The sequence below is a fragment of the Paroedura picta genome, chromosome 15, assembly GCF_049243985.1.
Source record: "Paroedura picta isolate Pp20150507F chromosome 15, Ppicta_v3.0, whole genome shotgun sequence".
Classification (NCBI taxonomy): domain Eukaryota; kingdom Metazoa; phylum Chordata; class Lepidosauria; order Squamata; family Gekkonidae; genus Paroedura; species Paroedura picta.
Genome location: NC_135383.1, coordinates 9,636,695 through 9,663,325, shown reverse-complemented (window position 1 = coordinate 9,663,325; position 26,631 = coordinate 9,636,695). Strand labels below are relative to the sequence as shown.

The following is a 26,631-nucleotide window of genomic DNA, read 5'->3' as shown; positions in this document are numbered from 1 at the left end:
GAATCCTAGAGCTGGAAGGGGCCGTGCAGGCCATCTAGTCCAACCCCCTGTTCAGTGCAGGATCAGAGTAAAACCTCCAGGAGAAGTCTCCATCCAGTCGCTGCTTGAATACGTATGGCAGTGACTGACCAAAGCAAGCGAATTGATTCAGGAGAAGGATTTAGGGCCCTTGTGGTTGCTTCTCTCCCACTGCACCACCAGCAAAACCAGGACAAATTATGCAGAGTGCTAGAAAACCCAAAATTCAGACAGACTAGAAAATTTCTAGAAATGCGCTTGATTGGCACATTTAATTCAGATTGCCTGAACACACAGCCACTGTTGTTTTTTTGAGCATGGATGCGCAGGCAGTGCGTGCCAGAGCTGCCTTCAAGCAACCAAACATCCTTGCCTGCAGATTTGCGTTCAGTAGAAGCTTGTCTTGGGACAAGAGGAAGCTGGCATCAGGCCAGCCTTACCTGTGGCTGACTGTGGCAAATGGGAGTCACTGGGTTTGCAAAAATCAGTCCAGTTTGTTCAAAGTGAAACAGGTGTTGCTCTACCATTTGTTAGCAATAGATCCAACACATTTTATGACCAGGAAGTAAACCCTTGTGAAGTTGTGGGATATGTATTTTATAAGAAATGGCAGCTTCCTTCCCCCCATTTTCTGGATAAAGTGCTTTGCAGAAAGCACTTATAAAATTGACTGTCTTGGTCCAGATGTGCACCTGCAATTTTGGTCTTCGGCAAAGGAGGCCATTGAGCATTGTACGCCAGAAGTCAATGAGCCTTATCCCAACACAGGCAAACAGACGTCGAAATCCTCCTGGAACTGGCCAGCCGCAAAGCCTTTCCAGCAAACTTTCCAAGGAAGAAAGTTCAGTTGGAATGTTTATTACGGGTTAGATCAATGAAGAATCTTCAGAACAACAAGGCGGCCAAGAAACAACCCTCATGGCAGATAACGTGGAGATTGAAAACTTGATTTCTCTCCCTAAAGTCATTTACTTCTAAATTCACAAACTTTAATGACTGCTCTGGAATTATTTATAAAAATAAATAGGATAATGGTGTAATTAAAACTCTAATGTTCCATTAATGCCGTTGGAGCATGGCTCGGGAGAGGACAGGATATACAAGCTGGCATTTGTTTGCGAAAAAGGGAGTCACTTTCCTCGTGGTGAAAGTACCAGAGCAGCAAATAAGCTCCCACACTAACGAGAAAAATTTACTAATGAATATACGCTGTGAGCCAATTAATTGCTTGTCCTTCAGATGGGCCTAAACACACTTTAGGGGCTTGAGTCGGGCAAAGAGCAGGAGAAACTTAGAAGGACCAAAGGATAAAAATTTGCAAGGGATGAAAATCTGGGGAGAAACAGTCTTCCCCAGTAGCCCTCATAGAAAACTTGGCACCAGCTGCCTGTGGGTCCAGACATCTTCTCTTGGCAGCCATAATAAATAACATTTGATTGAATGAAATAATAAATCTGGGCTGTTACGAGTGGGAGGACTAGAGACAACCATTTAAAATGAGCCATTCATAAAACGAATGACAGAAAAGGCAACTTGCATCTCAGAAACTTTTTTTTTTTGTGGAACACATCTACTAGCACGTTCCCTATAACGGAAATGATTACAGATGTGACGTCTGTTATCCTGCCTTAGGGAGCGCACCAGTAGATGGCGGCCACCAGAGCAGAGTCTGAGGCCTAGGGCTGGGCCAGTCCCACCCTCCACAGAGCGGGGCAGGCCTGGGAAGCAGGGAGCTGCGTGGCCACCACCAGCAGGGCTCTGAGGGATGCAGAACTCCTTCTCTGAAAGGTAAGGAGGGGGAAGGGGGAGGGCGGAGTGTGTGTGGGAGAGGGAGGGGGAGGGACCAGGAAGGAGAGATAGGTAGGAGAGGCAAGGCGGACTGAAGGGGAAGTGGGAGGGACCAGCAAGGACAGGTAGGTGAGGGGCAAGAGGTGAGGGGGAAAGGAGTGAGAGAAAGAGTGAGTGAGTGTGTGTGTGTGAGTGTGTCAGGGAGGGAGGGGACCAGGACCATGGAGTCTCACAGCAGGTATGTATTCCACACATCCGGTGATAATCGGACTCTAACTAGATTTTTTATTTCAGTTAAGACTTGCATCTCATCTAGGATGAACCATAGGTGTGCAAGCAGGGACCCACGCAAAAAGACACTGGCTGTTTTGTGCAACTGCACCTTCTCATTAGAATCCAAATGTCTGCAGACTTATTTTAAAACTAAATTTAGAAGAATAGTTTTGGGGATAAGCATGATCAATCTCATCACAGACCAGCTTTGGCAGCGTGCAGGAATGTACATTTATTTAAAAACAAACTTGCCCTCTTCCAAACTCATACAGCTGGAGGTGAAGCTACCTTATTCAGGCCCAGTGTTTTTTACTATGTTCGCCTTAATTCATCTGCTGAGTGAGCACTACAGGCGGTGGGCCGTCTGAGAGCTCTTGGTTGCTTGTGCCACAAGCACTCTGCAATTGCTTTTCCTGTAACTCTCTGGGATTTTTGTGTGTCCCAGATTGCTACTGCACATATATTTAGGCAAGAAATCCTTACGTAACATCGAGCCAGCAAAGCATACTGGATAGAAGGCCAGACTAGGGGCTGGAGGACGCAGGCTCAAATCCTCCCTCTGCCAAAGAAGCTCGCCGGGTTACTTTAGGCTAGCCATTCTCCTTCATCCTAACCGTTGTGAATGTAAGAGGGGAGGGCATTGTTGAAAGCTGCTTTGCATTCCCAATGGTGAGAAAAGCAGAGAACAAACAATCACAACTGAACCCATACTCCATGTGACACCCCCTAATCTGCAAAGGAAGAGAATAAGGGTAAGGGGTCCAGGTGTATATCTATGAGAACCAACTAGTAATCATCAATAAAAAATATTTTGCCACATCCACACATGACTTTTATCCTGAAGAAAAACACCTTTGTGTAAAAAGGAGAGAGAGAGAGGGGGGGGGGGGGAGGAGAGAGAGAGAGAGAGAGAGAGAGAGAGAGAGAGAGAGAGAGACCTAACTGTCTAACTGTTGTCTGCAGCCATTCTTCTGCTGGCAGCAGGGAGGAAATGTGCTCAAAGGAACAGGAAGTCTCCAAATGACCCAACCAGGAAACTGGAGGAGAATATTTGAAAAACATCAGGAAGTTTCTATTCTAACTGCTAAATACACATCTCCGATGCTCCCCGTAGGATATTCTTCCTATTCAATTATGCATGCTGCAGATCTTGCATAGTCCAATGGGATTATGTTGGGACTTGTTAGGTTCTGGCTAACCCAGTCAGTAGAGTGGCAAACTGACAGCAGGGTATGTTTCTGTGGCCTTGAAGGGCACGGTAATCTAACTTTTGAATCATGAAATGATGGGAAACTGGGATTTGCCTTTTTACATTTCATAATATGCATGCTGCAGGCGTTTCTTTACAGGACTGAAGGTGATTCACAGTTTCAGATACTAATTATGCAATTTGTCCTGTCCAAGAACACAAAACTAGAGAATTATTCCAAATCTGACCTTGAATTGCCAAATGCCTGGTTTGGAAGCTTCGTCTTGCATCACCTCCTTAGTAAGGAGGCCTATAGTCTGACCTCCAGAAGGCAGGGAAGTCATTGAGAGAGCTGCTGCCAGGTGTGTAGCTGTTCTTACAGCCACTTAAGAAGACACATTTAGTAGGAGCAGAGCAGAAGTGAAGCCAAAAACTCAAGAGGGTGGATGGCAGGTTGAATCCAGCTTGGAAGAAGTTGATGGTTTGGATCCATTTTGATTGGAGCTTGGAGCAATCCTGGACACAGACTGGCTTGGTCACCTTGCATGATAACCAATTCTAGGAGACTGACAAGGCAGGGTGTCACCTTGATTCCCTTGGCTGTCTTGCTTTGCGTTTGATATCATAGAATCAGAGAATCATAGAGGTGGAAGGGCCCATACAGGCCATCTAGTCCAACCCCCTGCTCAACACAGGATCAGCCCTAAGCATCCTAAAGCATCCAAGAAAAGTGTGTATCCAGCCTTTGCTTGAAGACTGCCAGTGAGAGGGAGCTCACCACCTCCTTAGGCAGCCTATTCCACTGCTGAACTACTCTGACTGTGAAAATTTTCCCCCTGATATCTAGCCTATATTGTTGTACTTGTAGTTTAAACCCATTACTGCGTGTCCTCTCCTCTGCAGCCAACGGGAACAGCATCCTGCCCTCCTCCAAATGACAACCTTTCAAATACTTAAAGAGGGCTATCATGTCCCCTCTGAACCTCCTTTTCTCCAGGCTGAACATTCCCAAGTCCCTCAACCTATCTTGATAGGGCTTGGTCCCTTGGCCCCAGATCATCCTCGTCGCTCTCCTCTGTACCCTTTCAATTTTATCTACATCCTTCTTGAAGTGAGGCCTCCAGAACTGCACACAGTACACCAGGTGTGGTCTGACCAGTGCCATATACAATGGGACTATGACATCTTGTGATTTTGATGTGATGCCCCTGTTGATACAGCCCAAAATGGCATATCACCAACCACCATAATTCTTCTGGAACACCTTAGAATGTTAGAGCTAGTGGTTTACTGCGTTGTGGTGGCTTCTGCCCTTCCTGGCAGGTCGATCTCAGAAAGCGTGGGACAGATTATTTTATTTTTTGTCTCCATGGGGGTAATCACATCCTTCCACCCACAGCCCAGTTTTATTTCCCCTGCAATTGAACATCTCCATGAAACGGTTGAGAGATGTCATCTGCCACAGTTCCCTGGTGACAGCCAGTAATATTTCTCCTTTTCATCTGCACCAGGTGAGTCAGCCAGCCTTGAATAGGCACCTGGAGATCAGAGATTGGGATGAGAGTGAATGCGCTGAAGTCCTGTCCACACCAAGGCAGAGATAATGACGGTGAGGGATTCGGCAAATTGGTTGGCAAGGGACATGCCTCCTCTGGATGGGATTACGCCCGCCTAGAAGATTCAGATTCATCGCTCGGACGTCCTCCTGAGTCTTACATTACTGTCAGAACCACAGATAATAGTTGCTCTCAGGAGTGTCTTTTATTGGGTTTGGCTGATTCACCAACTGCACTTGCTACTGGAATGAAAAGATGCTTCCATAACCACTTGTACCTTCTAGATTAGACTGATGCAGGGAGCTCAAGGTGGCTTATACAGAGACAGTAAAAAAAATGCAGTTGTTTGGGTTTTGTTGCGGTGGGGGACGGTGAGCAGAAAAATACTCATTTCCCTGGGGCACCAGAGATTGGCAATTACGTGCGGGGTTGGACCTCTGAATCCTGAACTGAAGTATTTCCCAAAGTACCTGTTTCCCCTATGAGCCTTCCTGCACTTTAAGATCTGCCAGTGAGGCTCTGTTCAGAATCCCATCTGAGTTAGATGCTAGACCAGGGGTAGTCAAACTGCGGCCCTCCAGATGTCCACGGACTACAATTCCCATGAGCCCCTGCCAGCGGATGCTGGCAGGGGCTCATGGGAATTGTAGTCCATGGACATCTGGAGGGCCGCAGTTTGACTACCCCTGCCTTAGGGCATATTAAAAAGAGGTTTTAAAAAATAAAATCAACGCCTGTGAAAAATACACCTACGACTGTACACAACCCGAAAAATACCGGCTTCTATTGTTTGACGAACAAAGTGCAACTCTTCACATTAAAAGAGTTTTATTGTACAACCAATGATGGTTTCATTTTGATTTCAAACTGTGTACACGGTTAAGAAGTAGACCAGGGCGAAGAGAGTTCTTCCCTAAAACCAAAGGTTTTCTTTTCGTTTTAAACTTGGAACCAATCTACTACCTCCTTCTGTTGCCCTTGTGCCATACCCTGGGAACAACCCGAAACCCGAACAGGAGAAACCTGCCATGCCAGGAGACGAAAAGCTGCCTCTGCTGAAATCCTCCCTTCTGCACACTTGTTAAACTTACAGCCACCTGTCATCAAAGGTCACCTGTCCACAGAGCAAGCCGTTTTGGCCCCTTGTCCTCTGTGCTGTGGGTAAAGCTGGAACAGAATTCCCTTCCTTGCTGCTCCAGGTGCAAAAGAGAAAGGCAAAAGGGGAGGAGGTGGAAGGAAGAAGGGGCTTCCTGCCTTCTAAACGAGGGCACAAAAGGGAATTCCAGCACGGCCAGCTTTGTTCAGCCTCCAGCATCAGGAGAAAAAACGCCTCCCTTTAAGGGAAAAGGAGCCCTTTAGCTTATGTTTGCATCAGGTCACCTTCCTGATTGGCAGCAAGCTTTTCTGCAGGGTCAAAGGGAAAGCCAGTCAGGTTCGATGGATCAGCTCTCCAGTTGCAACGGCCAGCAGGCAAATGTCGAGGCGGGGCATCCACCCACAGGGGCCAAATTTGGCTTCCTTTTCTGCCAGATTCAGAGTCAGCTGACCCCAGTCCTGGCATGGCCCTGTTAGCCTGTGACCAGAGCATGTTGGATGCTCCTTGTTATACCCTCTGCACTTTTGAAGGACCTTGGAAGGACTTCCGGAGAGAGTGTCTTGTAACAGAGGGTGCTTCTGATACTGAGCAGAGCAAATCATCTCCACATGAGGCCATGAGAGAGAGAGAGAGAGAGAGAGAGAGAGAGAGAGAGAGAGAGAGAGAGAGAGAGAGAGAGAGTAATCACTAAGCCATCGCTTAAATCTGATAGTGAAAGTTCCTGAAGGCAAAGAGAAGTTCCTGTCCCCTTTGCTTGCTCCCATTCATCCCGCCATAATGGGTGTTATTAGAAATGTATCATATTTATTGTCCTATTATGGTGAATTAATCCTGCCCTAGATGCAGTTATTTTCCAGAGCCCATTGAGGACTTCACCCCAATCAGCTTTTATGATAGCCAAGCGCATTCTCCGTGGGTATAAGTCTTCTCCTCCCCTCCCAAGGCAATCTTTGCATGCAGTGCTGCATCTCTGAATCCCCGGTCACTGACTGAAGACTTGGGGAGGCAACAATATCAAAAGTTTCTTAAAGATCAAGCTGGATCAGGCTAACTCCTCCACCGTGGAAAGTCTCATGTCCCCAGAATTGACATCACACAGGCCCTCCCACCAGAAGTGACATCACACAGGCCCTCCCACCAGAAGTGACATCACACAGGCCCTCCCACCAGATGTGACATCACGCTCTGTTGCCACCTGCCCCCCCAATGCCAGAAATGGCCCAGTAGCCTACTCTGCTGGGCCAGGAACAGGGCTGGGGCAGGCATCTGCTGCTGTGTTGCCCCCTGCCACCTCCCCCCACCCCAATGCAGTTAAGTTACAACAAAAGTATTTATTTCTCCGGACTCCAGTCTCTACCACATGCGACAAGCCTCAGCCAGCAAGGATTTTTATGATGGGACCCCTGGCAGCCCATCATTGGCCATTTTTTGTGGGGGGTGGGGGGTCAACATAACCATATATGATCATATCACTGATAATTAAAAAAAATAAAATAAAAATATATTAAAAATTAATTCACTCCTACCCAGATAGCCAGCGTGGTGATGTGGTTCGGAGTGCGGATTTCTAATCTGGTGAGCTGGGTTCGATCCTGCACTCCCCCACATGCAGCCAGCTGGGTGACCTTGGGCTTCCCACAGCACTGATAAAGCTGTTCTGACCGAGCAGGAATATCAGGGCTCTCTCAGCCTCACCCACCTCACAGGGTGTCTGTTGTGGGGAGAGGAAAGGGAAGAGGATTGTAAGTGACTTTGAGACTCCTTCGGGTAGAGAAAAGCGGCATATAAGAAGAACCAATTCTTCTTCTTCTTCAATAATCTCAGGGCTCTCTCAACCTCACCCACCTCACAGGGTGTCTGTTGTGGGGAGAGGAAAGGGAAGGCGACTGTAAGCCGCTTTGAACCTCCTTTGGGTAGAGAAAAGTGGCATATAAGAACCAACTCTTCTTCTTCAATAGGCAAAACTCTTTTGGGGCCATTGAAAAACCCCAGGGTTTCACAACCCCCCTGTTGAGAAAGCCTGGTTTAACCTGTCTCTTATGGCTGTAAACATCATAAAAAGGGGGAAATGATTTCATACGTGATGTGTTTACACAAGGGAGAAAACAGGACTCTAAGCAGAACAATCAGAACCCATTTCACATAAGACCATTCAGAAATTTCGACAGATGCACAATGCAGCAGCCCCATCAATTATGGGGACTGCTTACACCTTAACGCAGATTGCGGGTGACTGGCAATGGAAAACCAGTGTGGTGCAGGTATGCCTCCCGACAGAAGCCGGATGCTTAGAAAGGTCTGCAGAAGCCGGCTGCAAATTTCTGGTAGCAAATTTCTTAACTGCAGCGGGAGGAATTTTACTGCCTAAACTTTGGAAGTAAAACCTATTACCATTGATATAACTCTGGAAATAGAACATGTTTAAACACTAATGCTCATGAGAAAACCAATTCTTTTCAAGCACCCTTGGGAAGGATTCACTGACATGGGTGAAAAATGTGTAGCTGTTTCTTGGGAGTTGGAATAAGACACCGGCAACAGGAAACGTCATCGCAGAAGGCTTCGTTTTGATTGGCTTCGATCCCTCGGACCAGTCAAGAACATGACTGTTGTTTAATCTATATATTTTTTCTTGGGTTTTCACCTATTTCTTTTGATGCTGGACTTTATGAATTCTTGCATGCTACTCGCATAAATGATGATTTCTAAAAAGAGCTCAAAATCGGCTCATCTTTAGTTCCTTTAGTTTTGGAACATTTGACCTTGGCCCCCTCTTTTCTTCCTTGCATATTGGAATGAGTGTTTCTTTTAATAGCAGTCTGAAGGCGCATGGCAAATAAACAGCTAATGGAGAGGAAACATTTTTAATTCTCATCTTTCTCATCTTTAGGAACACACTGGTGCTCATGTCCCATTTAAAAGCAATCCCATTTTTTAAAAACCCTCCTCCCATCTTGATTGAAATCATGACCAAGAGACGGTGTTCCTCAAAGTGCTGGGAGCCGGGTCAATTCCTATACCGACTCTGTTGTTTTCTCACTTGGGCAGCGTTGCGACTCATTTGTTTTGTTCAAAGACATCCCGGAAGCTAAGTCCTGGGAAGAAGAATTCTCATTCTGTGATCTTCTGCAGGATCCTGGCAAATGTACAGTCAAGCCTAGAGGTTTGATGCTGGAACTAGAGGCAGAGCTGGCCCTGGATCTATCCCGGAATTTGCGACTGTTATGACAACAGAGACTCAGTGCGGGACAAGAAAAACGTCAAAGCCGAATAAGAAAGATGGAACCCTATTATCTGAGCATTTACGATACCATTCTGCTGAGAAGCAGACATTGCTTTCTTCCAGAGTCCCTCTTCGCAGGGCTCCAGGTCGAGATGGTGGTCCTTTCATGAAGGGACCAACACTAACAATAAGCCGCTTTTAAAAGAACCAGCTAAGAGTTTCTCACAGGCCATCCATGCACTCTACCCAGGGTTGCGAACTCTGAGTTAGGGAATTCTGGGAGATTCAAGGAAGAGCCAGGGGAGGATGCTGAGCAATGGTGTGATGCTACAGACTCTACCCTTTGAAGCTGCCATTTTGTTCCGGGAAACTTATTTCTATAGTCCAGAGATCAGCTGTAATTCCGAAAGAACGCTAGACCCTACATCAGGGGTGGGCAAACTGTGGCCCTCCAGATGTTCATGGACTGCAATTCCATGTAGTCCATGGACATCTGGAGGGCCACAGTTTGCCCAACCCTGCCCCATATGGAGGTCGTCACCAGTCTTTAAACTGCTCCTGCGGAGCGGATTAAATAATCGGTTAAGGGCACCTAAGGAGGGCCCTGTCCATGATGAGGAAGGGTGCCGATAGGCCCCTTCCTCATGACTGACAATCGGAGGGACCAACCAAAACGGGATCCTAGGCACTTTATGAAATCCCCAGACGATTATGAGCATTTTGCCAATGTGATACTACAACTCCTACTATGACAGTATATTGGAAGAGCAACCACTGACGAAGATAAAACAGAAAGCGGGTCACTTAACCTAGGATCCCGTTTTGGTTGATTCTTTATGTTCGATCATATGTTTGACCATTTAGACTTTATGTTATAACCTTTTCACTTATAAACATAGAGAAGACTACTTTATCATTGTGCCTCGGGGTTTCCTTTTTTCTTCTGAGTCTACATGGAGGTTGGCCATCCTAACCTATCGCCATGACATGGCCACCTCCATCTCTTTGCCCTTGGTACGTCAAGTCATATCAATTCAGAATCAAAGCTGCAATCAGACCCCGTCTTACTACGCTTAGCTCATAAAACACACAAGCAAGACCCACCTGCCTCAACAGCCGTCTTCCCCTGAACTTCCCGTATTTAAGAAAGAACGCAAGACCTCCCTCCTTGGCAGTGGCATCAAAAAGGATTACCAATCAGCTTAATGCATCCCAGGCTCCCAGGCTGCTTATCACTGGGTTACTTTGGCCTCCGGCCTTTTAAATGCTCTTCCTTTTTATTATTAATTTTAACTGATTGCAAACGCATAAAACATAAGTCATGAGAAAAGGGGGTAAAGCTTCTGCAGTAAAACGTGCATATGTAGCCACAACATGATTTATGTATGTGATGCGTCTCATAGAATCATAGAGTTGGAAGGGACCTCCTGGGTCATCTAGTCCAACCCCCTGCACTATGCAGGACGCTCACAACTGTATCGCTCATCCACTGTCACCCTGCCACTCTCTTAAGCCTTCACAGAATCAACCTCTCTGTCTCTCGTTCATTTGCTCGGATACAAGTATAGACGCACCACCTGGGATGCCATCTTCCTTCAAATGACTGAAAAGAACCACACGAGCATCGTAACAACCCCCCCCCCCCCAGCAGTTTATTTCACCGCCTGTCTGCCAACATGGTCAGCGATGAGTCTCTTTCCCACTGAAATGTTCGCTCCTCATAATGAGAGGCCTTGTGGTCTCCAATTCCAACTGCTACTCTCAGGCTCGGAAACAATTTCTTCCCAGCAAGCTTCTGTATCTGTTAACAGCTCAACAATACTAAAAAATTCAACAGGGGCCAAAATCCAAAATCCCCAGTCTTTGGGGAAAGCTCCCTCTGTTGGATTTCTGCATGTCCTGCTGTATGTTTTATTATTCGGAATGTAGGCCCAGTAAGGAAGGGCGTGGGGGGAGAAGCCACAAAGAGAGTCTGGCTGAAAGAAGACCTAAACCAAAATGAGCTTTAAATCAACTTCCTTTTGTAACGTATCTCCCTGTCCGGCTTGCTACGAATCCTAAAGGACTGATTTTATGGATGCACTCTCCAGTGCATGTGACGAAGTCATCTCTTACACATGAGAACTGCTCCTGGAATAAATTTCAGGAGTCTTTGTGAGACCCGTTTTATTTTGCTGCTACAGAATGACATGGCTATCCAGATGACATAAGGACGGATGTCTCACTATGACAACAACATCATGGGGATGCCCAGTGAAAGAAAACAGCCATCCATGTGCCCTTTTGCATCAGTCCTGGTGGCATCTGGCCAGACCCCTTTAGAAATCTGTACACGGGACTAGATGAAGCCAACCTGTTCTATTTGAGAAATATGCAACCATGCATCCTTTCCAAACATCAGAATTCCTGCTTTCTCAACAGTACGCTTCAAGCTGTGTTACTTGGAATGCTTTGGAAAGTTATCACGGGCTCCCAGAAGAGAAGATCAGCAACAGCGGGCCTGGTTTAAATTGAAATTGATTCATTAATAAGCTAAAAGGCAGGTGATTAATGGACCACGGATGCTTTTATTTATTGAGGGGTGCCCTACCATGGATGGAGACAAAATTAGGCTCTTCTCGTAAGAGCGGCCAGGACTTGCAAAGGGATGCAAGAGGGGGCAAGTAACTGCAGTCATGGAGTTATCAGAGTGTGTGTGTGTGTGGGGGGGGACACATCTTTACCAGTGGGGCAACTTGTGGGTCTTATGATGTGGCAGAAGCAGCAGGCAGGTGAATCACCGATATTGGGACTTCCACCAGACAACACCATATCATAGAATCATAGAATCATGGAGTTGGAAGGGGCCATACAGGCCATCTAGTCCAACCCCCTGCTCAACGCAGGATCAGCCCTAAGCATCCTAAAGCATCCATGAGAAGTGTGTATCCAACCTTTGCTTGAAGACTGCCAGTGAGGGGGAGCCTATTCCACTGCTGAACTACTCTGACTGTGAAATCCCCCCCCCCTGATATCTAGCCTATATCGTTGTACTTGAAGTTTAAACCCATTACTGCATGTCCTTTCCTCTGCAGCCAACGGGAACAGCATCCTGCCCTCCTCCAAGTGACAACCTTTCAAATACTTAAAGAGGGCTATCATGTCCCCTCTCAACCTCCTTTTCTCCAGACTGAACATTCCCAAGTCCCTCAACCTATCTTCATAGGGCTTGGTCCCTATGGTTCTGCCTTGAGCACGCTTTGGCCTCTCTCATGATCTCTCCCTGCAGGAGCCCAAGGGCATCTTTCCCCAGGGTTATAGCTCAGAAGTAGTGGATTTTTCCTGCCACCTCCTGTTGCAACTTCCCTGCAAGTTCATGCCAACAGGCTGGTGCCCCTTCCTACGCACCCTCAACTTGCTGAGTGCTTTGCGTTTCAACGGGCTGCTAATCAGATGATTCGGAATTATTTTGATAAAGCTGAGGAGGCAGGAGGGCCAACGAGGCATAAATCCCTCCCTGGCACCTTTATGCATTTACTTATCATCCAAACATTTTACGGGTTTTCCCCAGGCATTTACTAGCTGAGGATATCTGCTCTATTGGCTTGCACGAGGTGGCCATAACCGTGTCACTGAAGCTCAGATATATAGCTGGAGGGGCCACCTCCCCTCTCAGGAGCTGAGGCAGAGGGAGAAGAAAGCAAACCAGGTGCATGGAACAGGGGGAAGCTCCCATTGTGTCGTGGAAATGAGTCCTGCTTCTTGTTCAGAGGGCAACGCACCCTCCATCTCTCCACTTGCTGACAGGTGGCTGGCTGGCTAGCTACCTGTGGAACAAAGCCAGTCTGCAAGGGGGAGGAAATTGCATTTATAAAGCTGCTCCGAAATTGTCCCTCCTGAGAACCCGTGGACCGATTTCCCCCAAGCTGCTTTTTCAGGCCCTCTGTTGCTGCTAGCTGCGCACAAGACGACAAAGCAACAAAACCAGAAAGGCCATTCTAAAGGTTTCTGGGTCCAGCAACAGCAGCGCAGGAAGGCTGATATGCACATTCCTGTGCGTTGCAGTGCTTGTGTGATTTCAGCCTTGCTGAGGTCGGGCTATGGTTCCTCCTCTGGGGAAGGAGTAGCTAGCAGGGGGTGGAGGCAGATCTGAGGTTGCTGAAGGCCACACTGGTTGGACCCCAGGCAATTGCTAGAAGGTATTTCCTGAGGCTTCCCCTGCACTGGCCAAGAGCCAGTCCAATCAGCAGCTCATTAGCAGCTGCCTAGAGAGCTGTGGTCTTCAATCTGCACTCGGGTTGCTTCCACACAGGGAGGATTTCCCAGTCTTCTCTCACTGCTGCTGGAAATGCAAAAGCTTTCACGGGGAGCCATGGCCCTTCTGCACGGGGGTATCCCTTCAGTCCCTGCCCAGGCTTGCCATTTGCAGCCCTTCCCTGCCAGAGTGCTTTCTGCCCGCTTCTTACTTTGAAAGGCAGAAACGATATCGCTATTATGTAATGACGTGACACCGATCTTTCTGTTGCTGGTTTTAAAAAAAACAGCTGACTCAAAGCCTGGCAGTGGGAGTGGGGAATGTTGGGTGTGAAGGTGTGCAGATCTGTACCTGTCTACATTGCCATGAAACCTGCTTTGGGGACCGTCCTTCTGGAGGCTGGCAGAGCTAGAGAAAGCCCAAAAGGGGAATGATGGCATGACGGTTGGGTGGAAGCACCCTCTCAAAAGAACGCTGCTGGGTGGTGTTTTTTTGCAGGGTGTGTGTGTGTGAAGCAAAATCTCTGTGTGGAAGCTATTTGTGTTCTAGGGGAGTGGAAAAGCTATTCTGCACACGCTCAGAGGCCTTTTATTACGTGACAGTTTTCAGGATAACACCTTGGTGTTGTGAACAGTTTCCAGGCTGGGTCCCAAGAGAAAGGGTGGCATCCATCTTGCAGAGTACAGAAAAGGGTCACAGGGAAGGAGGCCGGAGGCTCTGGACAGGCCACCGGAACTGGCCAGCTTGAGACAAAGAGAGCCAGATCTCCAGCTCCCATCCCTTCTCCCGGTTATGCACAGTAAGCAGAAACCGGGTGCAAGAAGTGGTTAAAAATGCACAAAGCTGTTCGTTTTGATAAAGAAAAATGCAGCTGCAACAGCTGTTTGACTCGTGGTTGCGGCTTCATCAATGCTAAGTGGTCAATAAATCAAGCTGGCGTGGCGTTACGTTTCTTCTCCGGCTCCGTCATTAATCTCGGGCCGGTTCTCATGAAAAATGAAGGAGAGGGACTGGGTGAGAGTGAAAATGTATACATTATCCAGAAAGTAATAATGGCTTGTAATGGCACCGTGGACCTCCCAGCACGGGAGCTGCGCGCGGAAAAACGCATGCGCCCAGGCTGCACGGCGCAGGCTGCTTAGGGAAAGCAGGCGAGTAAATCAGCCGCTGCTTGCACAACATCCTCCCCCCCAATGCATTTTTGCATCTCACTGTCATTTAAGGAAGAGCGTTCCCCCCCTCCCAAAGGCCCAACGAAGCAAGGTGCCCTTTGCAGGTCCCCTTGGCTTTACGAGAGGGCGATATTTGCCAGGGAGCAATTCCTCCGGGGATGAATCAATGACGAAGGGAACGGCAGGTCAGCTGCTGCAGCGGCGTTGGGGAATGCAAACTCTCCCTGGCCTTTCCCCCATCGCTGAGCATTGCAGTGCGCAGACCTTTGGCCGAGGGGTGGTGCTGGGTAGGAGGCCACCAATCAAAGAGGGATTCCAGAGAGGAAAGAGCAGAGAAGGAAGAAGAACAGGGAGAAGGAAGAAGAACAGGGAGGTGGTGGAGCATTTTTGCTAGCAGCCCCAGCTGGGAAAGGTTGCTGCTGGGAGGGACGGGCTGAAGGATGGGTTGTGGGGTTGTGTTTTGTCAGTGGCCTTTTCTCTCTTGCCATAACCCCTGAGCCTCCTTCTGGAACAGCTTCAGAGTTAACCGTGGGTGGATTCCAGTTAAAGGGCCCTGAGTGCAAGAACATCAGAGAGGCAAAGGCAATGGCAGCCTGAGATCTTGGGGAGGGGGGAAGAAGGGCAAAGGGAGCCCCACAACTATGAAAGGGGAGGATGTAGAATCCTGGGAGGAGATAGGAGACGGGGCCTGGGGTTTCCACCCTGTATAAATCAGACATGAGTTATGGCTGGGGGTGGCTCGGCGTCTCCTCGGTTCCCACAAAGGTTGCCAACCTCCTGGTGTGGTCTGGAGGTCTACTAGAATGACAACAGAACTCCAGTCTGCACAGATCAGTTGTCCCTGAGAACACAGCTGTTTGGGAAGGGGGGTGGGGACTCTATGGCTCAATATCCTGCTAAAGTCTATTCCTTTTCCCTAAGCTTTGCCCTCCTATTCTCCGCCCCCAAATCTTCAGGAATTTCACAGTCCAGAGTTGGCAAACCCAATTCTCCCAGGCAGGATGCCTGATCAAGGCCACATCACACATGGAGAAGGGGCTTCAACCCCATCACCCCAATTGCTGTTTCCTTGACCCGAGAAAGAGCTGGGTTTTCCAAATGGGCCAAATAACCCCCTGGAACGATTCCAGGCCTGGAAAAGGATGCATGGGCAGTGGTGGAGGCTGAAGCTTCTTCTCTACACATGCCAGGGTCCTGATTCTAAATCGGCACCGGGCACACCGGAATTCAGGAGATGACTGTAACACCGGGTGGTTGCTCTCTAGCCCCAGCTTTTAAACTCTGTAATGGGCGAATTTGTGGCACAAGTCTCCAAGGAGCACTCTCATTTGGCCCAGGTCCAGCCAGCTTGGAAGGAGGGACCATGGACTGACTCTGGTCCTGGCAAGGTATGGTGCCAAGTGTTGCAACAAAGTGGCCTTGCCAGGTTGCCTGCTGCCCGGTCCTGCTGCTGCCTGGGTGGGCTAAACAAGACAATCCAGACCCTTCACCAATGCCAACAAAGGAGAAATGGCCTATTTTATCAAGCTATGCACAACAGAGCCTGCTTCTGGTACGGTGTTTTTGGTGGGGAGAGGAGAAGGAGATGACCAGAGAACTGAAGCGCTGTCCACACTCTAGGTGCTGAACGGCAGAAATCCTACTTTGCCTTCCTTCCAGTCCTCAGATAGTGCAAATGACCCCTTTCAAATCATTTCTATGCAGTCATGAGGACTAGAAACATTTATTTCAGCTGAGACTGGAGATTCTCCAGAAGACAAATCCGGTGGCCATGACTGTCCTTTCCCTCTATAGAGTCATGGTGTACTTACACAGGCCTAGTGGCAGGGAAAGGGAGACAGTCTCTAGGTTGCCTTGTAAAAACAAAGCTCTCCTTTTGCTTGGGGAGTGCTCAGAGCAGCTTTGGCAGACCAAGAAAGAAGAAGAAGAGTTGGTTCTTATATGCTGCTTTTCTCTACCCGAAGGAGTCTCAAAGTGGCTTACATTCACCTTCCCTTTCCTCTCCCCACAACAGACACTCTGTAAGGGAGGTGAGGCCGAAAGAGCCCTGATATTACTGAAGAAGAAGAAGAGTTGGTTCTTCTATGCCGCTTTTCTCTACCCGAAGGAGCCTCAAAGCAGCTTACATTCACCTTGTAAGCTGGCCAGCCGGAACTTGGTGTGCAGAGACAGTGAACACCAACCATGCTCAACGAACAAAGGAGAAGGAGACCTGCAATCACTGCCCCAGCTTGGACAAACGGTTTGCATTTTCTCCAATGGCCTCGTTAACTGTGCAAGACAAATCTGTTTTTAAAAAGCATCTCTAACCCTCTCGTGAGAAAAGACAATACGACACCGCCACCCGCCCTCCCTCCCCCAAACACCCCTGCCAGGTATGCCTGCACATTGCTGCTTTAGTTTTTCTTCCCATCCAAACAAACTCTCCCGAGATGGTTAAAAGACACCGGCCCACCCACCCACCCTCTTTCCTCAGCCTCTCCCATCATCCTCATTGCCCTTCTCTGGACCTTTTTCTATTTTTAGGAGACAAATTTTGCCTAATGATCTTCAGCAGCCCAGCAGGATGTTTGCCGCCTGCCTCTGCCTCGCTTTGAAACCGGCTCTGCCGTGTTTTGGGTTCTTACAGCTCTGCCTTCATAGGGGATTTGCACCCCGCTGAGAAGGGGTTGGCGGTGAAGGCAGCAAGGTTGCAAATATTAAGATAGTTCTTCTTAGGACTCCTTGCCCACCCACGCACCAGCTCCGCATTACTAGTTTACTGTTCCCATCTGTAGCTGAAGTAAAACAAATCAGCTTTGCCGGCATCTTGATAGTCATGGGGGGAAGAGCCCAGGATGCAACCATCTGGAGGAAGTTGTTTCCAAAGAGAGGAGGAGGAAGTGGAGGAGGAGGAGGAGGAGGAGGAGGAGGCTGGGATGAGGAAAGTTCCCCCGTCCCTTCAGTCCTATTGACTGTCGGTCAATCTTCTGCTAAAGAAGGCAGATTCAGGTGGCGTTGTCTGGTCGGTCTGAAGCAGCAGAACAAAGTGGGGGTCCAGTGGCAATCTGAAGACCAACCAGGTCTTATTCTGGGTGTGAGCTTTCATGCACGGACACCCCTTCTTCCGAGGAAGTGTGCATGCACACGGGAGTTTGGACCCAGAATAAAATTTGGTTTTTCTTCAAGGTGGATACTGAGATCAGACCCAAACGGGAAGACTTTAATATTGACAGGGTTGGTGTCATGGTTAGGAGTGTGGACTTCTGATCTGGTGAGCTGGGTTTGATTCCCCCGCTCCCCCACATGCAGCCAGCTGGGTGACCTTGGGCTCATCACAGCACTGATAAAGCTGTTCTGACTGAGCAGGAATATCAGGGCTCTCTCAGCCTCACCCACCTCACAGGGTGTCTGTTGTGGGGAGAGGAATGGGAAGGCAATTGGAGACTCTCCTTCTCCTTCTCTCCTCCTTCTCCTTCTCCTTCTCCTTCTCCTTCTCCTTCTCCTTCTCCTTCTCCTTCTCCTTCTCCTTCTCCTTCTCCTTCTCCTTCTCCTTCTCCTTCTCCTTCTCCTTCTCCTCCTCCTCCTCCTCCTCCTCCTCCTCTTCCTCCTCCTCATCCCCATCTCTGATTAGACTGTAAGTCAGCAAGAAGGACCTGTTTGATTTGTATAGGGCATCCGTTGGTTTTAGAAACTCAAAAAAAAAAGTATCTGCGACTAACTGCAGCCCTACCTCGGTGGGGCCTTTCGACTACAGCAGAGACCTCTGCCTCGTTGTCTCCTGTCCAGTTCAAAAACTGGCTTAGCCCCCCCTCCCCCCCTACTCTTTTGCATGAAGCCTGGCCATTCCTTCTGCTCTGGGCCCTGAACCATGCCCAGAAGATGCTGCTCTTATTCAGCTGGGTTTATGGATGCTTCGGCAAGCCCGCCGCTCACTGGAGCTGCCAGCGATGAATTGTGGAGCTTAGCAGAGTGATTTTTATGTGTGCGCCATAGTAATGGCACAATTCCCTGCAATTGTTTTAAAGGGAATCATGATTAAATGGAGCTGTATGTTTTTTTAATGCGCTCCCCAGCTCCTCTTTAATCCCTCGGTAGGACAAAAGGAAGCGTAATCCCGGAAGTCATTGTGATGGCACACACTTTATGGCCAGGGGGGTGACAGCGACCCTGCAGAGCAGGGCTTGGATTAGGAAGGGACCGACTTGCCTTTGTGTTTCTCTCCTCCTTAATCCTTCTTTATCTCTGCTCTCCCTCCAGTCACTCCTGGCACCGGCTGATAACCTGTCAGCTCTCTCCGCGTAAGAAACCCTGTGTGTGGCGTACCTGCTTGCTGACAAACATCGGCAAATGCCAGACAATTTTGAGTGCTGTCCTTCTCACCTCCCCGCAGGGCGAGACGTACAGTCGGTCGCTTGGCCTGAAAATCCAAGCCCGCCCGCAGAAGCTGCCACGGGAGTCAACCTGGGAAACGGCCCCCATTTTCACGGCCTGCCCTTTCGGCTTTATAAAAGTGACTCTTACAGAGCAGACTTGGAGAAGGGCTTTCTGATTCGGAGCACAACGTAGGAGAGGAGGGTGGGGGAAAGAAAGGCCTTGAGAAACCTTTCTGTTCTTCTAGAACCAACTGAAAAAATGTTAAAAGTATCCACTTGTTAAGACAAATCTTGACTGCAGCTGGACAGGGGAGGGGAGGTGGGGAATTAACTCTGATGAATATCCATCTTTGAATGTATTGGGGGTTTTATGGGATGGGTTGTTTTATTCTTTTATTTTAAACCACGGGGAGTCTCTGAGAATGGCGGCATACAAGTTGGAATTGCAAATAAATAAATGTTCAACATACAGACTTTGTTGCAATCCTGCCCATGTAGCAGAATTGTGAATAATTCTGGCAAGATGGTACGGTAGGAGGGTGAAGGAGAAGGGCAAGTTGAGCGTAGGAGATGTGTGTGAAGAGAGGAACAGGCTCTGGAAGAGGAATGGGCCATGAGGAAGGTGTGAAGATCAGAACAGAATAAGCCATGCTTGTTCTACCGCTGAAGCTAAGCAAGTTTGACCCTGAGCAGGTCTGAGATGGGAGGCCATCGAGGAACCAGATGGAAGCCAACTGGAACTCTTGGGAGAAGACCATCAGATACACAGGATCAACAAACCACAATATTTGGGATGCCTTGCTTCAGAGAGCGCATTCACAATGTGTTTTGCATCTCCCCACCCCCCTCCCCAAAGAAAGAGGCACAAAGGCCAAGCAAACCCCAAACACACAACTCTGTTCCGATTCCGCACACCAAATCTCACTCGATAAGGCAAAAAGGAAATACGTTGCAAACAGAAAACTGACCGGCGACGCCATCCTAAGTGGAGCCACATCCTTCTAAGTCCCTTGAAGTCAACGGGCTTTAAAGGGTACAACTCTGCTTAGGAATGCACTACAGGAGAGAGAAACCAAAGGCTCCTCCTGCCAACCATTCTTCTCCAAGGAGACTCTTGCTGAATGAGGGCTACGTTATCAGCACTGAGAGTTATCACCGTACCGGGTGATTCAGAGCTAATTCTGCAAAGGCTGGAAGTCGCCTTTTGTCTGAAAGTCATTTCCAAGTAAAGGGCATCTTGGCAGTGCAAGCGCCTGCTGAGGACCAGGAGGGGAGCTGGGGAGGGGAAAGGAGGAGCGAGGTGGAGGGAGAAGCTCAGCTCTGGCAGGTGACTGAAAAGCACTTGTGAGAAATGGGACGTGATGAGAATACGATTAAGTCGGAAAGGGAGGCAGAGAGGAAGTTCAGAATGCTTCCAATGGGCAATGCTTCATCTCAGGACATGTCAGCCAGCGTGGCATAGTGATTACGGTGCTGGGCCAGCATCAAGGAGATCCAGGTTTGAATCCCCCCCTCTGCCATGGAAGATTGCTGGATGATCCTAGCCTACCTTATAGGGTTGTTGTGAAGGTAATATGCAGGCGGGGGGATGATGCAAGCTGCTCTGGGTTCTTATATATATGAGTATGTATGTAAATACATAAAAGCTATTTGGGCCAAGGACAACAGGCATCATCTAGGCCTCATCTAGTCTTGTCCACATTTCCCTGTGGAGTTAAAGGTGTCTGGATTCTGGAATTTGTAGCTAGCGCCTCCCATCAAGGGTAGTTTTATGTGCTGGGGCTTTCAGTGGAATCTAGACTGCAGTCATTTTGGGAAGGGAAGGGCTAATGGGGCCTTCTGTATTATGCAGAGTCTTAATTTGGAAATTTAAACTGCCCCGAGCTGCAGAGGAAAGATGGGGCATGTAGTGGTTAGGAGTGCGGACTTCTAATCTGGTGAGCCAGGTTTGATTCCCTGCTCCCCCCCATGCAGCCAGCTGGGTGACCTTTTCACCAGTTATTCATAATCAAATCTTGATCAGCTGAAAGCCTGGAGAGGAAGGAGCAACAAGAGGCAACTGGCCACACTGAACCCAGAGTTCAGGATCAGAACTGGTAGCTAGGGATGAACAGACATTCCCTGTTTCATTTATGTTATTATCCCGTGATATATCTGTCAACCATTTCGGTTCCCTGCCTTCCTGCTGTTGGTTTTGTAGATTCCATCTGCATGCCGTTGTGTTTTTATGGGCCATGTATATTTTATTTATACATACAACTTACATTGTAAATTAAACATACAGGGCTCGATTTATTGACATACATACAATGTTGGAGTGATGTCTATCGCGAGAGGGATACGACCATGGTAAGTTCTGAATCAGAGCCCAGGTGTCGCCAGGACAAAGCACCCAATGCGGAGGGGCTGTGGCTCAGGGGCAGAGCATCTGCTCAGCGTGCAGAAGGTCCCAGGTTCGATCCCTGGCATCTCCAGTTAAAAGGATGAGAAAGACCTCTACCTGAGACCCCGGAGAGCTGCTATCTGTCTGGTCAGACATACTGACCTTGGAGGGAAGATGGACTGATTCAGAATAAGGAAGTTTCTGGTGTCTAGAGAAGGATTGTTGTTGCTAAATCTCAGGAAAGCTATGGGGGGTACTGTAGTCTTAAAGGCAGAGAGGCACTTCAGGCCTCTAAAACACTTTGGTTGGACTGGCTTAAGTCTTGGACGAAGCCTCATCCTCATTCTCCTGGAAGGTGTTATGAAGATGTTGAGTTTTAATGTCGAATATCATTTTTTTTTCCATTTATGGGTCGTTAGCCACCTGGAGGCGACCGGAAGGCTTTGAAAGTCACAAGCCAAATGACCCAACTAAATAAAGAAATAAAGCAGTAAAAAGTAATGGCGCACATTAACTGTGCATGTTCAAACCACTGAACCGCCACAGCTGGAGGCCGGAGAGCCCCGTCCAAATGATTTCCGAAGCAGGTCTGCCAAACAGCAACACTGCCTTCCCCAGCCCTGGAGGTGTGTGAAGTTAGGGATGCCAACCTCCAGGTGAGACCAGCAGAGCCCATGGAATTACAGCAGACCTTGGAGAAAATTAGTTCCTGCAGAACAGTGGCTTGATCCTTTTGGGGGTCGAACGACCCTTTCACAGGGGTCACGGCAAGGTGAGCAGCTTGGTTGAGGGGGGGATTGCCGCTGTTACCTCTCTTTATGAAGGCACCCGCCAATTTATATACATTTTATAACCAATTGTTATACAATCATGAACCATGAATCTTCACACGATTGGTCAGTTTTGGTTTAATTTCTGAGAAAGAACCTTTGCGTAATTTTATGGTTGGGGGTCACAAGAACACGAGGAACTGGATTAAAGGGTCGTGGCATTAGGAAGGTTGAGAACCACTGCTACAGAAGGTGCACTCTACGGCCTTGTACCCCACTGTCCCCTCTGTCCTTCCCAGATTCCACCCCCAAATCTCCAGTTTTCCAACCTAGATCTGGCAACCCTACTCCACCACCCCTGCCTGTGGCTGGGGAATTTGTTGTTGTTGTGTGTGTAAGAAGAAGAAGAGTTGGTTCTTATACGCCGCTTTTCCCTACCCGAAGGAGGCTCAAAGCGGCTTACAGTCGCCTTCCCATTCCTCTCCCCACAACAGACACCCTGTGGGGTGGGTGAGGCTGAGAGAGCCCTGATATCACTGCTCGGTCAGAACAGCTTTATCAGTGCCGTGGTGAGCCCAAGGTCACCCAGTTGGTTGCATGTGGGGGAGCACAGAATCGAACCCGGCATGCCAGATTAGAAGTCCGCACTCCTCACCACTACACCAAACTGGCTCTCTCTGATCTGACAACCCTTGGTGAAGTTAGAAGAAGAGCCCCTCTTGGCACTGCAGAACTGGCAACCATGCCCATGCCTCGTCCCCAGCTCTTGCAGAAAAAAGGAACGGCAGATCGACGACATAAACAGCCTTCCAAGGAAAGATAGAGCCCCTTATGCTGATCACAGGAACGGCTCCCCGCTGGCAACGGGATGCAGGCTCAGCTCAGAGTAATACATTGGGAAATTGGGATGCGTTTGTAATTATCTCCTCCTAATGGGAGGTGAAGCGAGCTCCAAGGGAGAGGAGCCCCGGAGTCATGAGGTTTTACATCAGTCGCAAATGTTCGGCCTGCGCTGACGAAGGGAAGGGGCATCGCGCCTCCCCCTTGAGACGGCATCCCCCGATGGGTTGCTTTTTTACTGCTGTCGTTAAGAAGGCAGTAAATTAAGGGGATGCGAGTTTAAAGCGAAGAAGAAGAAGAAGGCAGCGGCAGAGGAAGCTGCTGCCATGAGCTGCACGGAGATGAGTTGCCAGCAGAAGGCTGAAAGCGAGGGAGACGTAGAAGTCAGGTTGCAAATCTGGAGCTGGGCAAGAACTCTTGTCTTTTGAAAGTGCAATGGAATTGAAGGAAGGGGCTGGGACCCTCCACACATGAGGGGGGAGTCCTGGCACGCTTGGGCCCCTCTTGCTAGGGAGGGGGAAGGCCAGCCTCAGGCATTTTAACAGATTGAGCAAAGAACACTCCAAAGAGCGTTGGCCATGCTACACAAGGATGCATGATGGCTGCGATTTATGCCTAGGAGTTGCACAAACTTTACCTTTCAAATATATTTCCCCCCCTTGTGGGTTACGTCCTTTTGAAGTCTGTACTTCAAGGAAGTACCGATATATATCAAAAAGCTAGAGGAGAGCCAGTTTGGTGTAGTGGTTAGGAGTGCGGACTTCTAATCTGGCATGCCAGGTTCGATTCTGCTCTCCCCCACATGCAGCCAGCTGGGTGACCTTGGGCTCGCCACGGCACTGATAAAGCTGTTTTGACCAAGCAGTAATATCAGGGCTCTCTCAGCCTCACCCACCCCACAGGGTGTCTGTTGTGGGAGAGGAAAGGGAAGGCGATTGTAAGCTGCTTTGAGCCTCCTTCAGGTAGGGAAAAGTGGCATATAAGAACCAACTCTTCTTCTTCTTCTTCTTCCTGTTCTAGGGTGCACCCTCTGTTCATGTGGGCCATTGGCCAAGCCCCGTCCAACCTCACTGATGCCCCGCTTTAATGGAATGGATGAGAACACATACATTGTGTAAGTTCGTGATGTGAATTCACAGTTTGGGTCTGTGGTTCTCCCCCATTCTTGGGGAAATTCACCCAGACAACATCACAGTTCCCAGATAAAAATCACCCAATGTATCATCAGAATCATACAACCCATCTTGGACAAGGATATTTCCTTCTCAGAGTGCTCTTAAAGACCTTTCCTTACGTACAGATGTCACTCCGGAATGATGATCTGCAACGGAAGACTGACCAACAAGAGATATGAGCTGAGACACCAGCTGCTGACACAAACCCTGTCCCCCATATCAGGCAAACACATATTACTGAACCAAAAAATGTCAACCCGACCATCAGGGGCTCATTCATCTGCTCATCCTTGAATCGGATATGTGCAAAATCATCTGTCAACAATGTCCTGCAACGTGTACAAGACAAATAGGCCAGTCTGTATCAAAACAGCAAATGGACACAAATTTGACAGAAAAGATAGCCATATTCAGAAAGGGCTATTCAGTTCCAGGTGCCTCACTTCAAGAAGGATGGGGACAAAACTGAGGGGGTGCCGAGGAGAATGGTCCCTGTGGGGCAAGGCTGAGGGGATCGTGAGCATTCAGCCTGGAGAGGAGGAGGTTGAGAGGGGACATGGTTGCTGTCTTTTAAGTCTTTGAAAGGTCGTCACTTGGAGGAGGGCAGAAAACAGTTCCTGTTGGCAGCAGAGGAGAGGACCTGCAGGAATGGCTTCAAACTACGTGTAGAACGGAAGCTGCTGCATATCAGGATCCACCCCCCCCCTCCCAACTCAGGATAGTTCAGCAGTGGAATCAGCTGCCTAAGGAGATGGTGAGGTCTACTTTACTCTGGAGTAAGCTGGAAGAAACTGAACTCAACCAGAATATTCCTTAATGTGGCTATTCAGTAGTTCTCCACCTGCTGTGCGCAAGGAAGACAGTTTATGTTGGAAAGAACATGCTGGGGGAAATTTAGAAATCCATCCATCTCTCTTGCCCCATATGATTCTGTTTCTCTTTTTCTGACCCCATAGTCAACAATTCAAAGTGTACTTTGGAAAGGAAGAGGGCAGCGCTTCCTGGAACCTGGTTCTCTCTTCCTTAAGAGAAAAAAAAACATCTTTTCCTGATGCGACTTGCTTGCTGTAAGGCTCACCTTGTTCTAAAATGGCTCCTCTAGCTCAGGGGTAGTCAACCTGTGGTCCTCCAGATGTCCATGGACTACAATTTCCGTGAGCCCCTGCCAGCAAATGCTGGCAGGGGCTCATGGGAATTGTAGTCCATGGACATCTGGAGGACCACAGTTTGACTACCCCTGCTCTAGCTGACCTCTTCAATATCCATTTGGAGCCACAGCAGCTATCTGGAGATGCAATTTAGCTCTGAGCCATGCAAAGCTTCCGCTGCTTGTCTTTGCACATTAAACCTCTATTAAACGGGCAGGGCACGTATTTCATGGCCATCGGGCAACCTTATCAGCTGCCAGGCTGAAGGGAAGAGAAAACGCCAGCCTTACAGCATCATTTCAAAGGCTGAAGCTACAAGGTCAAACGCACACCTGTGTGGGTTGCTCAAGGATAAAAGGGTCATGCAGGTGCATAAGTAGTGAGAAGGGAGAGGTTCAAGAGAGAAGCTGTCCTTGTGAAAGGTCACAAACTATTCATATATTTGCAAACAAGCCTTCTAATTCAAGCTTTCTCTGTGGATGATGGGGAACAAGAGGCTGTTCCTTAATGGTGAGCAATGATCTTTCAGGCTCTGCTTTATCTGGAAAAGGAGGCGCTGGAAGACTCAAAGGCAAATTTGGATTGGAGCTTGTTGTTCAACAGGAGTATCTGTTCCACTTAATATTTCTGGTAAGGGCTTGGAGGAGGAGCATGTCTCATGGCTTAACTGCCACTCAGCACTTAACACCCACTCAGGGCATCTGTCCCACCCCTGAGTGCCTCCTCCTCCAACCGGCTTGCCTGTCTGTCCAGCGGCCAGCCAATCGCCTTCCGTCCCCCACCCCTGATCACCCCTCCTCCTTCCACTTCCCTCTGAGGCTCGGAGGCTGCACATCCCTGCTGCGTGAGAGCTGCCCCTGCCGGTGAGTTCCTTAATAGCTTTTCTAGGTCCTGGGGGGAGGGGGAGGCCATCCACAGAGTTCTTCCACCCCACCCTCCAATCAAGCACCTGTTGTATTCCTGAATGCAAGAAGCTTGGCCCCTAGTATAGTTATAATGACTAAACTATGAAAAATAAACCCATTCAATGTTAATCGAAGTGAGTTCCTCGCGTTTTATATTGGGAAGGGGAAAGCTGCATGGAACTTCAGAACATAAGAGAAGCCATGCTTGCTCAGGCCAATGGCCCATCCAGTTCAACTGTTGTTACACATCTGGAGGTCCACCAGTAGCGCCAGACACTTTGCAACTGGGTTCTGAAATGCACAATAAGTTTAGTCGTGGGTCATACTTCCAATAGCCTGAGAGCCGCTGGAAACTCCTTGAGAAATGTCACCAGCCTCATCCAACCTGTTAAAAAACATTTCTTTCCAAATGTTGTGGATCTTTCTCCAAAGCCGAGACCTTCCAAGCTCTCCTTGGAACTTTGCTTTAGGCAAAACTGCGGCACACAACCACTGCTGCTGTGCCG

At 48.6% G+C, this 26,631-nt stretch overlaps 1 protein-coding gene and 1 non-coding gene across 10 annotated transcripts in view; one reads left to right on the top strand and one right to left on the bottom strand.

The window, feature by feature from the left end:
• The window catches only part of CAMTA1 (calmodulin binding transcription activator 1), a 619,127-nt gene that overhangs the window by 67,995 nt on the left and 524,501 nt on the right, over positions 1 to 26,631 (bottom strand). The gene's annotated exons all lie outside the window — the stretch shown is intronic.
• On the top strand, positions 21,307 to 21,378 carry TRNAA-AGC (transfer RNA alanine (anticodon AGC)). Its single transcript has one exon. It is a non-coding gene; the product is annotated as a tRNA-Ala (tRNA).